We start from the raw sequence: 18880 nt of genomic DNA on the forward strand, positions 1-18880 counted from the left end.
TGTGGGAGAATGCAGTCATAATACTCAATGTTCATGTGTGTAAAAAAGGAAATTTGGATCTTTTTAGGGGTTTGGGGGTCATGGTGCTTGAACTCTGGCCTGGGCCCTGTCCCTGAGCACTTCAGGTCAAGGTTACTGCCTTACTGCAGGACCTGGGTGCTGTCCCTGACCTCTTCAGCTCAAGGATAGTGCCCTACCCTTGAGCCACATTTCTGTTTCCAGGTTTCTAGGAATTAATTGTAGATAAGAATCTCTGGGCTTTGTTTTGCCTGGCTGGATTTGAACAAGATCCTCAGGCCTCTGCCCTCTGAGTAGCTAAGATTACAGGTGTGAATATACATTATACAAGGGTGTGGACATATTAATTTGAAATATCTTTCTACAAAGAAGTCAAGATAAAAGTTTTGAAGAGAGAAGGTAGCTTAGTCCTATTATTAAATTATATATACTTCAAATATCATCAGTGATTTTGGTGAAATGTAAACTTTTATAAAATTGTAGCAGTTAACTATATGGGGAGAGCCAATCACACAAGTGATATGAAAGTGACATCAGCAAACATTCATCTACTCATAGTTCATAATAATACATGATCAGCCACACCCTGATATTATTCATATTGTCATTTGATATGTCTCAAACACGATCTGTAAATCAATGAACCTTCTGCAATGTAAGATATCTTATGTATTCATTTTACAACCAAGTCAAAAATAATGTTTGTTTATTGTTTCCCTGATGTAAAACACTTTTAGCTGTGCACCTGTGCTTCACACCAAAAATCCTAGCTACTCAGGAGGTAGAGACCTGAGAATTTCTGTTTCAAAGCCATCCAGGGCTGGGAAGTATATCAAAATTTTATGTCCAATTAAGCACATACACACAACTCCCCACACAGTAAGAAGTCAAGCTATGGCTCAAGAAGTAGAACAATAGCCCTGAGCAAAAAACTCAGGGAAAGTGTCCAGATCCTAAGTTCAAACTCCAGGACTGGTACAAACAAAGAAGCAAAGAGGCAAGCAAACAACAACAAAAATCATCCATGTTGCTTTTATGAGCCAGCAGTTAGAGGCTCACCTCTGAGATATAAGCATCCAGCCAGACCTGTGCATTAAAAAGTCCTAGATCCTATCTATAAATTAGTAAAAACAAAAAAGGAGGTTGTACATAATTTGCCAAGAAATCACAAAGCCCTGAGTTCAAACACCAGTGCTACCAAAACCAAAATGATCTGTTTCTGTCCACTTTTTAAAAATATTATCTTTTTGTTTTTATTATAATGTATAGTGGGCCTACAGGTATATTTCACACATAGTTGGGGTTTTCATTATTTACTAAGATTGGAATAAAAAAATAAAATGTGCTCAGAATGGTTAAAACATCAAGAAACACTAAAGGTAAATAAAGCTGTTTGATGCTGGTTTATGCCTGTCATCCTAGCTACTCAGGGGACTGAGATCTGAGGGTCATGGTTCAAAACCAGCTCATCAGGAAGGACCAAGAGACTCTTGTTTTCAATGAGCCCCCAGAAAACCCGAGGGTGCCTCCTGTCTCAAAGTGGTAGAGATTTAGTCTTGAGCAATAAAGCTCAGGGACAGCATTCAAAAGAATATCATGACTGCATTTGGTCATATACATATGGGGAAAGGGATCCAGACAGAGTGAGGGGATGGGTAGGGCATGAAAGAGACTAGAAGAACTGTGGAATGAATGACTTTGATTACAGAGCCCATAAATAAACATGACAAGTTGAATCATCTGGTACAACTATTTAACCATAATAATATTTTGAGAAAGGGAAAAGAAAGAAGTCACTGAGATTGAGAGATCTCAAGTGTTTTTTTTTTCCAAAACTAAAGCTGTTTAGATTTCTGGAATTTAAAACTGCAATCCTTTTTTCTGGGTCTTGAACTCCGGACCTTACCCTGTTCCTGATTTTTTTCTTTTTGTCAAGGCTGGCACTGCTTTCATTGAGACATAACTTCTTTTAACATTTTTGGTGTTTAATTGAAGATCAGAGTCTTGTTGTCTTTCTCCAACACATAAGGATGTCCATTTCTAGAGCCCTATGTAGATTTGTTGTGTATCGGAAAACAACTTTTTTCCTTCCTCATATGAGAAGCATAAAGCTTTAGGCTCTACCTCATTTCCCTGCCATCTGCTTAGGATCTGCCACAACATCTCTTACATCCGAGGGAATTCCTGCACTAGTCACCACAGGAGAGGTATGGCAACTGTGAAGTTGCTATTCAATGGACAAATGTTAATCTGATATTAGAGTGCTTAGCTAGCATGCATAGAGCTGTGGGTTCAACTGCTCAGTGCCACATGCACGGAAGAAGTAGGAAGTGGGCCTGGGAGCATAGCCTAGTTTTAGAGTGGTCACCTCCCATGCACAAAGCCCTGGATTCAAGTCCTTTGGTACCACATCCATAGAAAAAGCTGTAAGTGGCAGTGTGGCTCAAATGGCAGAGTACTAACCTTGAGTAAAAAGGGTCTAAGGACAGTGCCAAGGCCCCAAGTTCAAGGCCAAGGACTGACAAAAAATGCAAATCAATAAACCTTGAGATTTGTTGTGATTTTTGGCCCTTATTAAGAAAGTTTCGACCTGTGCCAAGAAGACTTCTTGCAAAATTTTCAGTGTGTCAGCTTTTACCTCCAGTTCTTTGATCCATTTCGAGTTAATTCTAGTGCATAGTGACAAAGAAGGATCCAACTTTAGTTTTCTGCAGGTGCTTAACCAGTTCTGGCAGGACAAATTGTTGAAGAGGCTGTCTTTCTTCCCTTCTATTTTTTTAGCTCCTTTGTCAAAGATTAAGTGGCCATAGGTCTGTGGTTTAATATCTGGATCCTCAGTTCTATTCCATTGGTCTTCAGGCCTGTTCTTGTGCCAGTACCAAGCTGTTTTGATAATTGTAGCCCTGTAATAGAGCCTAAAGTTTGGAATTGAAATTTCTCCACGGCTGTTCTTGATGCTAAGAAGTGTTTTTGCTATACAGGGTCTTTTATTATTCCATATGAAATTTTGAATTGCCTCTTCTGTTTTTAAATAATGCCACTGGGATATTGATGGGTATTGCGATGAATTTGTAGATAGCCCTTGGCAAGACTGTCATTTTCACAATGTTGCTTCTTCCAATCCAGGAGAACGGGAGGTTTTTCCATTTCCTTAGTTCTGCTTTAATTTCCTTTTTCAGGGTTTTAAAGTTTTCATCAAAAATGTCCTTTACATTCTTAGTTAAACTAATTCCTAGATAATTTATTTTCTTTGAGGCTATTGCAAAAGGAGTTGCTTTCCTGATTGTTGCCTCATTCCTCTCACTGTTGGCATAGAGGTAGGCAGTTGATTATTGAGGGTTAATTTTCTACCCTGCTACCTTTCCAAAGTTTTGAATCAGCTCAAGAAGCTTGGGCGTGGAGTCTATAGGATTCTTTAAATACAGAATCATGTCATCTGCAAAGAGGGATAGTTTTACTTCCTCTTTCCCTACTTGGATCCCTTTTATGCTTGCTTCTTGCCTTAATCCACTGGCTAGGAATTCTAATACTATGTTAAGGAGGAGTGGAGAGAGTGGGCATCCTTCTCTCGTTCCTGATTTTAGAGGGAATGGCTTTATATTTTCACCATTAAGTGTAATACTAGCAGTGGGTTTGTCATACACAGCCTTTATTATATTGAGGAATGTTCCATGGATTCCTAGTTTCTCCAGAGCTTTATGGCAAAGGACATAGCTAGTAAATAAATTCAGAAGCCTACAGAGTGGGAGAAGATCTTCACCTACCAAACAATGGACAAAGGCCTCATATCTAAAATATATCAACAACTCAAAAAATTGAATCACTCCAAAACTAATCTCCAAAGTAACAACCATCCCATTATAAAATGGGCCAAAGACTTAAAGAGAGTCTTCTCTGAACAAGAAACAAATATGGCCTATAGACACATGAAGAAATGCTCAACATCTCTGGTCATAAAAGAAATGCAAATCAAAACAACTCTAAGATTCCACCTCACTCCGGTTAGAATGGCCAGGATCAGGAAAACGAATAATAACAGATGCTGGAGGGGATGTGGCCAGGAGGGATCACTACTACACTGTTGCTTGGAGTACAAGCTCATTCAACCACTATGGAAAGCAGTATGGCAGTGCCTCAAAAGGCTAAACAGAACTCCCCTATGACCCAGCAATTTCACTACTTGTCATTTACCCAACCATCCAGAAACAAGGGCATACTAAATTCACTAGCACAACAATGTTCATTGCAGCACTATTCACCATAGCAATGATATGGAACCAATATAGATGTCCCTCAGTTGATGAGTGGATCAACAAGTTGTGGTATTTGTACACAATTGAATTCTATGCTTCCGTCAGAAAAAAAACGACATCGCCCCATTTGTTAGGAAATGGAAAGACTTACAAAAAATCATATTAAGTGAAGTAAGGCAGACTCAAAGGAACTTAGGCTCAATGGTTTCCCTCATTTGTCATAATCAGTAGAAACCTTGGGCTCTACTACCAGAGATCTGCAATAGAGCAAAACCTTGATACATAAGGCTATGTAGTATGAAGCTAATTGAGAGGACCTCCAGGATATTGAAACAAAAGCCATATAATGAATGATTGTTGTCCTTAATGTACTATGTTATCTCTCATCTCCTTTGCTGTCCCTTGGGTATCTCATATTGTTACAGTATCTCACTTTGTTATCTGATATATTGAATTTATTTGTTTTTGGTTATTTGAAATTTGATAGGGCAGGGGGGAAAACCAAGATGGGGGGACGGTGCGGGGGAGGGTAAAGGGTACCAAGACATGTGAAAGGGTATTAATGTATGTGAATTAATGCACCTTCTATAAGGCAAATATCATGTAACCCTTTTATTAATTGCAATAAAAAATTAAAAAAATACCTTGAGATTCCACCAAACCTCAGTTAAATGACCATTATGAAGAAAACTGGTAATCACAGATGCTGGTGGGGATGTGGCCAGAAGGGGACATTCCTATGTTGTTGGTAAAATTTCTGAAAAGCTATGGAGATTCCTCAAAAGACTGAACAGAGAGTCCCTGTGACCCAGCATTTGGGTAGATGACCACAAATGGGATTGCTGGGTCACAGGGAAGCTGTATGTTTAGCCCTCTGAGGACTCTCCATACTGCTCTCTACAGTGGCTCAACAGATTTAAACTCCAACCAGCAGTGTAGTAGTGTTCCCTTCTGGACCCATACCTGCCAGCATCTGTTGTTATTACATGTCTTGATCATGGCCATTCTAACTGGAGTGAGGTGGAATCTCAAAGTTGTTTTGATTTGCATTTCTTTTATAGCCAGAGATGGAGAGCATCTCTTCATGTGTCTACTGGCTATTCTTATTTCTTCTTCGGATAAGTCTCTCTAAAGCTCAACAATTAAACCTCCCCAAAGTAAACCGTCCAAGAAACAACAACCCCATTTAAAAATTGTTTTGGGATTTCTAACAATGCTGTTCACCAGTAGGACAGGAGGATAGGCAAACTTCTGGGTGAGAAGAGGCTGGAAGTGGGGGATTGCCATAACAGAGAAATATTTCTAAGTATACTCCATCTCAAATATGTTACACATTTAAACTTATAAATATTTGGATATCAGGTATGTACAGTTGAGCATTCCTGGACACACATTTTGTTTTTCTAATGACATTTCTTCTTTAAGCAACTGTCCGAGTGATCTCGAAGCAGAAAATCTAACCACAGTCTCTGAGTTCTATCTCTTGGAATTCTCAGATGACCCTAAACTACAACCAGTCCTCTTTGGGATCTTCCTGTTCATGTATTTGACCACTGTGCGGGGAAATCTGCTCATCATCCTGGCCGTCAGCTCTGACCCTCATCTCCACACCGCCGTGTACTTCTTCCTCTGTAACCTCTCCTTGGCTGACATCTGCTTCACTTCTACTACGGTCCCCAAGATGCTGGTGAACATCCAGAATCACAGCAGAGCCATCTCCTATGGGGGCTGCATCACCTAGATGTCTTTCTTCCTCTTTTTTGGCTGCATGGATGACATGCTTCTGACTGTCATGGCCTATGACGGCTTTGTGACCATCTGTCACCCCCTGCACTACCCGGTCCTCTTGAACCCTCGCTGCTGTTGCATCTTAGTACTGGTGTCTGCCCTGTTTAGTTTTCTGGATTCCCAGTCACACAATATATTGATCTTACAATTCACTTGCTTTAAAAGTGTGGAAATCCCAAATTACTTCTGTGATGCTTCTCAAATATTTAAACTGTCCTGTTCTGGTTCCCTTACAAATAACTTGTTCATATATGTAACTACTGTCATCTTTGGGCTATTTCCTCTTTCAGGGATCCTTTACTCTTACTACAAAATTATCTCTTCCATCCTCAGGATCCCCACAGAAAGTGGGAGGCACAAAGCCTTTTCCATGTGTGGGGCTCATCTGTCGGTGGTTTGCTTTTTCTATGGCACCTTGCTTGGTGCGTACTGTGGTTCCACTGTGTTCCATGCCTCCAAGAAGATCGTGGTGGCTTCGATGATATACACAGCGGTCTCCCCCATGCTGAACCCCTTCATCTACAGCCTGAGGAACAGGGACATTAGCAGGACTCTGAGGAGGCTGGGCAGCAGGATCCTTGGAACTCAGAACTTGGGTAGGACACTTAACTAAATGGAAGAATTAGGCAGCTCTCTGCTTCTTCTTCCATGTGAAAAATTTGAAGAGTAATTGGCTAATTAATTCCCCATTTTGTTCCTTCATTGCACAGTAGTTAAGAGCCTTAGGATTCTGGAGACTGAGTATTTATAGACAGATGCAAAGATTCAGTTCTGGAGCATAAATTGTTTTTCTGCAGATGAGTAGTGCCTGTGAGGTTCTCAATGCAACTGATGTAAATGGAATGTACACAGAAGAAAATTACAATGGTATTTTAGACTCTAAGAACTTCCTAGAAGAAATGGAAAGACTTAGAAAAAATTATATTAAGTGAAGTAAGCCAGACACAAAGGAACATAGACTCAATGGTTTCCCTCATTTGTCATAATCAGTAGAAACCTTTGGCTCTCCTAGAAGAGATCTACAATAGAACAAAACCTAGATACATAAGGCCATATAGAATGACACTAAATGAAAGACCTCCAGGATATAGAAACAAAAGCCATATAATGAGTGATTGTTGTCCTTCATGTACTAGGTTATCTGTCATCTTTTTTGTGTCCTTGGTTATCTCATATTCTTACAGGATTTCATCTGGTTATCTGATATATTGTATATATGCGTATTTGGTTATTTGAGGTCGGATAGGGAAGGGAGGAAAACAAGATGAGGAGTGGGGTGGTGGGAGGGAAATGAGGACCAAGACATGAGAAAGGGTATCAATGTTTGTGAAGTAAGGCACCTTTTTTCTGGTGCATGTAATTCAACCCTTCCATTAATTACAATAAAAATATAGGAAAAAATAATTTTCCTGGAAGGGGCAATGATAGAGAAGGGAAAAGTTGAATGAAATTCATTTGACCTTTGAGTTTCTCCTGGAATATATGAAGAGTCTAAACAAATACTTCTGTGGAACTTTTCTAATTTGTTCTTCTTCAAGCACAAGCATATATTCTGAGAGACTGGGTACTTTTGAGGTCTGTGTTGTAATTTCAAGGCTTCTTACAATAGCTAATATGCCTCGTCTGCACCCACCTTCATTTTGAACGACTGCAGTTCTGATGGGCTCAGAGGTGAGTGTCTTGTGCCTGTGGTTTTTTGCCTCCTGAAGCTGGACACTGGCTCCCTCACAGGAACCCTATAGTTGAGCCTGGAGCTTTCATCCACCCTCAGTGGGCAGGTAGGTTTGGAGTCAATATGGCCTTGTCATGATCAGGATGAGTAGATGAAGTCATGTGCACTCAAGGTTATTTTTCATCAAGAAGAAAACCATTGGCAAGAGAATATGAATAACGTTAACTCTGAAGGTCGGGAATATTTTTGTCTGTTATGGAAGTTGAACTCTGCCGGTGTGTATGGGCCTTGTCTACGCCTGTGGGTGAGCTGGACATGCCTGTACATCTGAGCTGAGGTGGTGGTGAGATGTTGCCCCATTGCTGGTCCTACTGAATCTAGTTGGTACTGGTTGAAAGAGACTGGTGAAGTGTCTCTCGTGTTAACTGAAACACGTTGGTACCACTAGTGAGTATTTTATGTTCTGTGTACAAAATGAACCCACATTGAACCTGAATGCACTGTAAACTGGACCAGAACTGAATCAGGACAGGTAAGTGCTGCCTTTGAGCAAGTTGGGCCTCCCTGCAGAAGGTTGCTTCTGGTCAGGTAGAAAGTGGGCTGATTAGGGGGAGGAATTTCCTTCTGAGCTAGTTTACACAGCCTCTCTGGATCTTTTTCTGGGTCTGTGTTAGATTTTCTGCAGAATGAAGTAGGGGAAATGGGAATGCCTCACACAACCACTGTCTAGCACTGTAGGGGACAGGAAGGAGAAGCTGGCTCAGCGGGGTCTGTGCTTCTGACTGCAGAGCTGGTGATGTGATGACCTGAGTGGGATGATGGGCAATGTTTGAACCCCCCCCCTTGCTAGGTTGAACCATCTAGATGAAAACGGTGTGGTGAGGACACAGGTGGTCCCTTTAGATGTGCTAGGCCCCCAGAAGTGGTGCCATTGGCTGTAGAAATACTCCTCTGTTTGTTCCTCCTCTTCCCTCTGCCCTCCTCCCAGTGCTTTCACGGAACGAAATTGCTGTTTTCTCCAGCAGCCTGGTGGTGAACCACCTGGCTCCAGTGTGTCTCTACCACCTCACAGGCCGAATCCCACAACTGTGTTCCCTGCCTTTCTATCAATCATCTATCCCAGTGATGTACTTAAAATGTTTTTAACTCTTTTATTTACCGCATATTTTTAATTTTTAAAAATTGGTGTCAAAAATTTATTTCTGAATTTAGTTCTTGGACTCTGGTCCTGGTGCTTAACAAAGTGTATTAGGCTATCCAAATCTAAGAAATAGTTTTTTCCACCATTACAGAATTGAATTCTTACAATATATCCTGGGAAATTCATATCACAGGGAATATCTGGTTAGGCCATAATCTACACACACATACACACACACACACACACACACACACACACACACACACACACACACAATCATTCTCTCTCTCTCTCTCTCTCTCTCTCTCTCTCTCTCTCTCTCTCTCTCTCTCTCTCTCTCTCTCTCTCTCTCTCTGTCTTTGTGTCTCTGACTCAGATGTTGTACTGTCTACTCAATGGCCCTCTGGTGAGGGGACAGTAATTAAATGTGTTCTTTTTTATTTTTTTATTTTATTTTTTTATTGTAATTAGTAAAAGGGTTACATGATATTTGCCTGATAGAAGGTACATTAATTCACATACATTGATACCCTTTCACATGTCTTGGTACCCCTATCCCTCCCCCCCCACACCTCCCACCCGTCTTCCTTTCCCCCCTTCCCTATCAAATTTCAAATGTCCAAATACAAATAAATTCAATAAATCAGATAACAAAGTGAGATACTATACCAATATGAGATAACCAAGGGACAGCAAAGGAGATGAGAGACAACATAGTACATTAAGGACAACAATCATTCATTATATGGCTTTTGTTTCACTATCCTGGAGGTTCTCTCAATTAGCTTCACATTATATGTCCTTATGTATCAAGATTTTGCTCTATTGCAAATCTCTGCTAGTAGAGCCCAAGGTTTCTACTGATTATGACAAATGAGGGAAACCATTGAGCCTAAGTTCCATTTCCTAACAAATGGGGCAATGTCATTCTTTCTGACAGCAGCATAGAATTCCATTGTGTACAAATACCACAACTTGTTGATCCACTCATCAACTGAGGGACATCTATGTTGGTTCCATATCTTTGCTATGGTGAATAGTGCTGCAATGAACATGGTTTTGCTAGTGGGTTTAGTACGTCCTTGTTTCTGGGTGGTTGGGTAAATGTGGAGTAGTGGAATTGCTGGGTCATAGGGGAGTTCTATGTTTAGTCTTTTGAGGCACTGCCACACTGCTTAAATAGTGGTTGAACGAGTTTGCACTCACACCAACAGTGTAGTAGTGATCCCTCCTGGCCACATCCCCTCCAGCGTCTGTTGTCATTTGTTTTCCTGATCCTGGCCATTCTAACTGGAGTGAGGTGGAATCTTAGAGTTGTTTTGATTTGCATTTCTTTTATGACCAGAGATGTTGAGCATTTCTTCATGTGTCTATAGGCCATTTTTGTTTCTTCTTCAGAGAAGACTCTCTTTAAGTGTCTGGCCCATTTTTTAATGGGATGGTTGTTACTTTGGAGATTAGTTTTGGAGTGATTCAATTTTTTGAGTTGTTGATATATTTTAGATATGAGGCCTTTGTCCGTTGTTTAGTTGGTGAAGATCTTCTCCCACTCTGTAGGCTTCCTGATTAGTTTACTGGCTATGTCCTTTGCCATACAAAAGCTCTGCAGTTTAATGCAGTCCCACTTATCCAGCCTTTCTCTGATTTGTTGTGATTCTTGGTCCTTATTAAGAAAGTTTCGACCTGTGCCAAGGAGGCCTACTGTATCTCCTATTCCTTCCTGTAGAGTTTTCAGTGTGTCAACTTTTACCTCCAGGTCTTTGATCCATTTGTAGTTAATTCTAGTGCAAGGTGACAAAGAAGGATCCAGGTTTAGTTTTCTTCAGGTGCTTAACCAGTTCTGCCAGCACAACTTGTTGAAGAGGCTGTCTTTCTTCCATTCTATTTTTTTGGCTCCCTTGTCAAAGATTAGGTGGCCATAGGTCTGTGGTTTAATATCTGGGTCCTCAGTTCTATTCCATTGGTCTTCAGGCCTGTTCCTGTGCCAGTACCAAGCTGTTTTGAGAATTATAGCTCTGTAATAGAGTCTAAAGTTTGGAATTGAAATTCCTCCAGTGCTGTTCTTTCTGCTAAGAAGTGTTTTTGCTATACGGGTTCTTTTATTATTCCATATGAAATTTTGGATTGCCTCTTCTATTTCTTTAAAGAATGACATTGGTATGTTGATGGGTATTGCATTGAATTTATAGATAGCTCTTGGCAAGATTGTCATTTTCACAATGTTGCTTCTTCTAATCCAGGAGCATGGGAGGTTTTTCCATTTCCTTAGTTCTGCTTTAATTTCCTTTTTTAGGGTTTTAAAGTTTTCGTCAAAAAGGTCCTTTACATTCTTAGTTAAGCTAATTCCTATGTGCTTTATTTTCTTTGAGGCTATTGTGAAAGGAGTTTCTTTCCTGATTATTGCCTCGTTCCTCTCACTGTTGTCATAAAGGAAGGCAGTTGATTTTTGAGGGTTGATTTTATAGCCTGCTACTCTTCCAAAGCTTTGGATCAGCTCAAGGAGCTTGGGAGTAGAGTCTATAGGATTCTTTAAATACAGAATCATGTCATCTGCAAAGAGGGATAGTTTTATTTCCTCTTTCCCTACTTGGATCCCCTTTATGCTTGCTTCTTGCCTTATTGCCCTGGCTAGGAATTCTAGTACTATGTTAAAGAGTAGTGGAGAGAGTGGGCATCCTTGTCTCGTTCCTGATTTTAGAGGGAATGTCTTTATATTTTCACCATTAAGTGTAATACTAGCAGTAGGTTTCTCGTACACAGCCTTTATTACATTGAGGAATGTTCCATGGATTCCTAGTTTCTCCAGAGCTTTTAACATAAAGGGGTGTTGGATCTTGTCTAATGCCTTTTCCGCATCTATTGAGACAATCATGTGGTTTTTGTCCTTGCTCCTGTTGATGTGTTGAATTACATTAATTGATTTGGGTATGTTGAACCAGCTTTGTCTCCCTGTGACGAATCCGGTTTGATCATAGTGTATAATTTTTTTGATGAGTTGTTGTAGACGGTTGGCCAGTATTTTGTTGAGAAATTTTGCATCGATGTTCATCAAAGATATAGGTCTATAGTTCTCTTTCTTTGATGAATCTCTGTCTGGTTTGGGAATGAGGGTTATACTGGTTAGGCCATAATCTACACACACACACACACACACACACACACACACACACACACACACACACACACGCGCGCGCGCGCGCACGCACACACACACAATCATTTTCTCTCTCTCTCTCTCTCTCTCTCTTTCTCTCTCTCTCTGTCTTTGTGTCTCTGACTCAGAGGTTGTACTGTCTACTCAGTGGCCCCCTGGTAATGGGACAGTAATTAAATGTGTTCTAAATACAGGAAAGGATGGATGACCTTTGGCTCAAGTTAGCAATCCTAGCTCCTCTGGAAATGGCAATCTGAAGTTCATGGTTCCAACAAGGCTGTGTGAGAAGTGCAGGGGCCTGTTTTCCCTAATGAAGTAAGTTCCTCAAAATGCATACCCCCTTCAAATATGAAGAAATGAGAGTTTTGACTCAGTAGTAAAGCACCATCCTTAAGCAAGGAAACCTCAAAAACTAATTTTCTACTGTAAAGATTTAGTTACTCAGTTCATTGGTACTGAAGACCCAACACTCAATCATGTAGTTCTTTTGGTTGGTCTACAATATAAAACTGACCTAAGTGCCAGTGAAATACTAGTCTGATGTTATACCCTCAGTCTAAGGCTATAATTTACTGGAAGAGAAAAGCCACTATTATAAATTTCTAATAGTTGGTCTATGAAGGTGAAATATACATTGTTGGAGTGAAATAACTTTTTGCCATGAACATAGGGAATAGACAGAAAGATGCTTTCTGTCAACAACAGTAACAGTACCAACTAAGGATATACTGGAGAAGCACTCAAACTTCAGACACTTATCTTAGCTCCTAGGGAGACTGAGATTTGAGGATCAAGGTTAAAAGCCAGCTGGGGCACAAAAGGACCTACGACTCTTATCTCCAATTAACCTCTAGAAAATGGAAGGGGCCCTTGGCTAAAGGATAGGGTGGTTGACTTGAGCTGAAGCGCTCAGTGACAGAAACCAGGCCCATGGGTAGGGTGGTAGCCTTGAGCCTAAGAGCTCAGAGACAGTGCCCAGGCTAAGTTCAAACCACAGACCCTCAAAACACTAAATGAGTAAAGTTCAGACTCTTTTACGTTAATATTGTTACAGAATCTACCTTCCCACCACAGTATGCCATCTTCCTGTGTTATGGAAATAAGCCTGTCAGGAACAGACCAGTAGAGTATGTCTTCAGAGATAGGCCTAGATAACTTCTCCGGTGGCCTAATGTAATGTATCAACCCAATTCATACAAAGCAGTGGTTTGGGCCTCATAAAATCATAACTTGCTTCCTTGTGCATGGCTTATCACAAGTCTAGGATTTGGGGAAGCTTAATATCAGAGCCAAGCCAAACCACTTCTTTTGAATATATGTCAATGATATAGGTGTACTTTTACTTGCTTCTTGTGTCACTTGCATTTTCCTCTTCTATTTCCAGGATTTTCTATCTGTCCTGTAAATGTCGTTAAGTTAGTCTGGCTAGAAAAAAAAGTTTGGAACCCATTTTAATTATTCAGCAAAAAGGCAGGCTGGAGATGTAGTTCAAATGAGCAAACAAGCTAAGCAAACAGGATAGAAACAGGAGATCCTGAATTTAAGCCTTGGTATTGGAGAGAAAAACCCACTGTTGTTACCATTATTTTTTATGTCAATCCATGAAATTGTAATTGGGCATATATTTATACTTAGAATAGCTCAAATATTATGATCAGAAAAGTACTACCTCTCCATCTTCATAACTAGAAACCTATACAAATAGTATCTGGGCATATGTGTGAATTGTGAGCATGAGACTATGAATAATGCAGGGGTTTCTTTAATCTCCACGTATGAGGCGCCAATGTTCTTAATTCAGTTTTAATTAATGGATTTCCACAAGCACTGTGGTGTCACAGTAGGTTTATGGTGTCACAATGTGACAGTGACATCACAATGGCACAATGATGCCAAAATTCTGATGTGAGGTCATGATTATGTTTTTTACTGTCACAATGCCTGTCATGCCTGAAACTTTCTTAGGCTAAAATCAGGACATGAGGTCAAAGCTTCTCTGATGTAAAATAGCCATGTGATGTCACAATGGTTAGGATGTTGTGGTAGGTCAGTGATGTCATTCCATCAAAGTGATGTCACAAATTATGATTTTGCACTAGTTCTGTGATGTCACAGTGAGATAATGATGTCCTAAGAACAATATTATTTCACACATATATACAAATTATTAACAGACAGTAAGAATAAAAACTAAGGCAATGTAGGCAAAGCACTACAATTGTCACTTGTCTTAAACATCATCACTGGTAATTCTGATGGTAGACATTGGATCTGCTAGTTGAAGTGTCCAAGTACAGCAGGTTTTGACATAGGGAAATGTTGAGTACGTTATGGACTTGCTCATCTATATTTCATGGTACTCTTGGGACATTAATGGAGTTAAGGGGATATAAGTTTTCTCCAAAATGTTCCAAAGTATTAGTACCACAATGTACCATACATATACAAGTATGTAAAGACTTCATAGGAAACTGCCACTGAAATCCATGGAAAGAGTTTGCAGTGAAAATTGCATACAGAAATGTTTCTTGCAGGAACCTCTTGAGTTGAAAAGTAAAGCAAGTACGTAAAAAGTAGTTGACATGGGATGCAGTGGTCTCAGCCAGTCCCATCAGATGCTCCACACTTTGGGTGACTGCTCAGCTTGGCCTGGACTGACCCAGCAAGGCCAGCTAGTCCTTTGTGTTTGTGCATTAACCAACACTGGATGTTAGGTATATCCATGAGAGAACCTTCCTTTCAAAGATGGGGACTGTTCACTGCATTTCAGATCCACCAGTTCATGTCCCTGAGTGTCCCTGTCTTGACAGTGATAAGTGCACGGTAAGAATGCAGCTGACAGATGAAGGATGGGATAAAGTGTGGGCTAGCGATGTCTGGTTGAGTCTTGGAAGACCAAGTCCAAGCCGATGTCCCCTACTCTTGGTTTTTCTACGAGTGAATTTGAGATGAACGCTCCAATGTCTTTCCAAGGCACCACTCACATCCCTGTAGATTAGGTAATGGATTGCTCTTTCATTGCTTCCTCCAGCTCACTCAAGCATTAGGAGACCCCCATATCATAGAGTTCATGTACCCAGACAATCAAGCAGCCTAGAACCAAATGTAGATGCCAGTGGATTAGGTTTGTCTATCCTCACATAATTTCCATAGGAAACAAGATTTTCAATTTTCTTTGAAAGATATTATGGAAGAAAGGGAAGGAAGGAATTACACTGTCCAGAATGAAATGCCCTCTTTACTTGAATTAGATAATGGTAGCCCATCACCTCTAAAGTAAAAAAAAATGCATTAGAGGAAACAATTAGGGGACTAACTTATAAGTTGAAAATAACTCAAAACCAAAGGGCAGGAGGCAGGATATCTGACTACCAATTAGAAAGTTATTACTTCAAAGACTGCTTAAAAAAGAAAAACAAAAAGGCATGTTTCTGTCCAATTTTATTGAGGTAAAATTTACATATAACAAACTTGCCACTCAATCCTTGCAACATTCTTTGTTGGGCCCACCATCTGCCGACATTCATCATTCTTTACAAACTAACATTTTAAACATGAAAAAGATACATTTTTCCATTTAGAATCTATCTTGATAGATTCTTTTCTGGTAATGGATTTTACTAATGAAACTAGAACAATTAGGTATTCAAACAGGTAGAATTTATCTGATTCCATGTCAACTTTGTTGCTTCTGCAAAACAGCTCTTGGTATGAACAACCTCCTCAGGACACTTTTGAGGTGCTTGTTCCTCAGGTTGTAGATGAAGGGATTCAGGAGAGGAGTGACCACTGTGTACATTGCTGAGGACACAGTGATGGTCCTGGGAGAATGTGACATGGCGGATGCAAAGTAGACCCCCAATCCTGTCCCAAAGAATAAACACAGCACTGACAGGTGAGAACCACAGGTGGAGAAGGCTTTGTACTTCCCTCCTGTTGATGGAATTCTCAGCACTGAAGAAATAATTTTATAATAAGATAAAAGATTCCAAAGATTGTAGGAATCCATATATTGTAGCAACAACATATTTGAAGATAGCATTTGTGAGTATGTGTTTACAGGAAAGATCCAGGAGTTGAGAAGTATCACAGAAGAAATTTGGGATTTCCACTTCCTTGAAATCAGTCATATGTAAGGCCATCCACACGTGCATCTCTCCACCAAAGATGCTGTTAACAAATGACGGCAGAACCAAGGAGACACATTGACGAGGGTTCCTGATGAGAGGGTAATTCAGGGGGTGACAGATGGCCACAGAGCGGTCACAGGCCATCACAGTAAGAAGGAAAAGATCCATACAACCAAAAGTGACAAAAATAGATATCTGGGTGAGGCAGCCCGCATAGGAGATGGCTCTGCCGTGAGTCTGGATGTCCACCAGCATCTTGGGGACGGTGGTGGAGGTGAAGACAATGTCAGCCAAGGACAGGATGGAAAGGAAGAAGTACGTGGTGGTGTAGAGGTGAGGGTCAGATGGGAAAGCCAGGATGATGAGCAGATTTCTGAGCACAGTGATCAGGTACATGGACAGGAAGAGCCCAAAGAGCATGGGTTGTAGCTCAGGGCCATCTGAGAAGCCCAGGAGATAAAATTCAGAGATGTGTGTTAGATTGCACAACTCTGCATTAATTGGAGACCTTTGATATGAAGAGAGAGCAATACATAATGAAGAAGTCGGAATTCCACAATCATTTTGAACTCAAATATGCACAGTCGATATCGACATTCTGTCCCACACTTTTCACTTGTGACAAACACAATCATCCTAGATTTTTTGTCTCATTTATTACCATTTTTGTATTCACTATAGATACTCAACTAAGTTAGAACATTACATGCAGTGTTTTCTGATCAGAGAAAATACAGATTATTCTGCATTACAGGGTAGTTCACAGCAGTGATTTTTTTTAAATCTGTGAACTTCGTTTTGATCCAATGTGCCTGCAGTCTCCCAGGATATTCTGCATCATTGCTTTGTTTTCTAATTCTGTCTGTCTGTCTGTCTGTCTGTCTGTCTGCCTGTCTCTCTCGCCCTGCCGTGTGTGTGTGTGTGTGTGTGTGTGTGTGTGTGTGTGTGTGTGTGTGTCCATGTGCGTCCTAGGATTTTGACTCTAGGCCTGGGTACAGGTCTTGAGGCTTTCCTGTCCAAAGGAAAGCTCGAACATTTCAGTAAGAAACTCCACTTTTGGCTTCCTGGTAGCTAATTGGAGATGAGAGCTCACAGGTCTTTGCTGCCCATTCTGGCTTTGAACCTCTATCTATAGAACTCAGCCAGTTAAGTAGCTAGGATTCCAGGTATGAGACACCAGGGCTGGGACTGAATTATACTTAAAAAAAACATGAAGTCTTCAGTCTCCTACATAGAAATAAATCAAGATCCCCATATGATATCTGCTTCTTCCTGAAGTAATTTCAGAATTGAGGAATTTGCTGACAGTGTATCAAAGTATTCCTGGCATGTAGGCAATGGTGATTGACATTTAGTTACTGGGTTTCTTCCTTTTCAATCATCTATCTGATTATTGCACTTCCTATACTCGTCTCTAACTGTGACCCCTGTGGCTCTGTTTTGTGATCAGTCTATAATCCCCTAAATAAGATATTCTCTTCGTGAAACTCTGAGAGAAATGAGACAGATGCCCAATTAGAAAATTGATCAAAAGCTTACAAATCTCAATGAACTCACTAACATGGATGGGGGGAAAGAATGTCCAATACAATAGATTTTAGCCGTGTCCTCTGGGCAGCAAAGCTTCCAAGTTCTATGCCCAGATGACAGCCTCTAAAATATGGCTAATTAGGTCCAGGAGTTTGGCCTGTTGATGGACTGTTTGTCTAGCATTCACAAAGATCTGATTGTATTCCTCAGTAAAACATACATAGAAAAAGCAGGAAGTGGTGCTGTGACTCATGTGGCCTTGAGCTGCAGCCTTGACAAAGCCCAAGGACAGTGTCCAGACCCTGTGTTCAAACCCAGGACTGGCAAAAATATGGCTCATTACAGCATATGCAGGAATTCAGTTCCAAGTTTTAAGTCTATCAAATAGTCCCCAGACAATTTAAGAACAGAAATATCCCGAATATCAGTATCTGGAGTGGAGTTCCATTACGAAGTAGTGGAATGAATGGAAACAAGTAGCCAAAGGACAATGCTGTGATAATACTCACTGTTTATTTGTTTAAAAATGAAATCTGGATAATAATGTGTCTATTGGTGATAAGGCAGGTGGAAGAGGAGAATGATGGAACAGATGACTCAGATGAACATACATTATACAAGTACAGGGACATGTTAATCTGAAATCTGTTGCTGCAAGTAAGTCAAGATAAGAAGTGTTAAAGAGAGAAAGTAGCTTAGTGGAATTATTAAATGATATACGATCCATGTTTTCTGTGAAATACAAACTTTTGTTAAAATGTTTCAATTAAGTATATGTGGAGAGCCAAGCCCACAAGTGACACCAAAACACATTCATCTCTCCATAAGTTAAAAATACATGATGAGCCACGCCTTTTACATTATTTATCTTACATCATTTGATTTGTCTCAACCATGTTCTTTAAATCAATAAACCTTCAGCAATGTAAAATAGCTTATGTATTCATTTTCCTACCAAGACACAAGTAATGTTCATTTATTGCTTTCCCTGTGTGCCTGTGCTTCACACACAGAATCCTAGACACTCAGGAGGCATAGATCTGGGAATTTCATTTCAAAGCCATCCGTGGCTGGGAAGTCCATTCGATTTTTATATCCAATTAAACACACACACCCACCACACACACTCATACACACAGAGACAGCAAGAGGTCGAGCTACGGGTGAAGTAGGAGAATAATAGCCTGGAGAAAA

At 40.3% G+C, this 18880-nt stretch overlaps 1 pseudogene; it reads left to right on the forward strand.

Annotated features, from left to right (window-relative positions):
* The window catches only part of LOC150068179 (olfactory receptor 7E24-like), a 7279-nt pseudogene extending 607 nt beyond the window's left edge, over positions 1 to 6672 (forward strand).
* Positions 6673 to 18880: the final 12208 nt, after the last annotated feature.

The sequence above is a fragment of the Megascapheus bottae genome, chromosome 1 (assembly GCF_031878675.1).
Source record: "Megascapheus bottae isolate mThoBot1 chromosome 1, mThoBot2.hap1, whole genome shotgun sequence".
NCBI classification, from domain to species: Eukaryota; Metazoa; Chordata; class Mammalia; order Rodentia; family Geomyidae; genus Megascapheus; species Megascapheus bottae.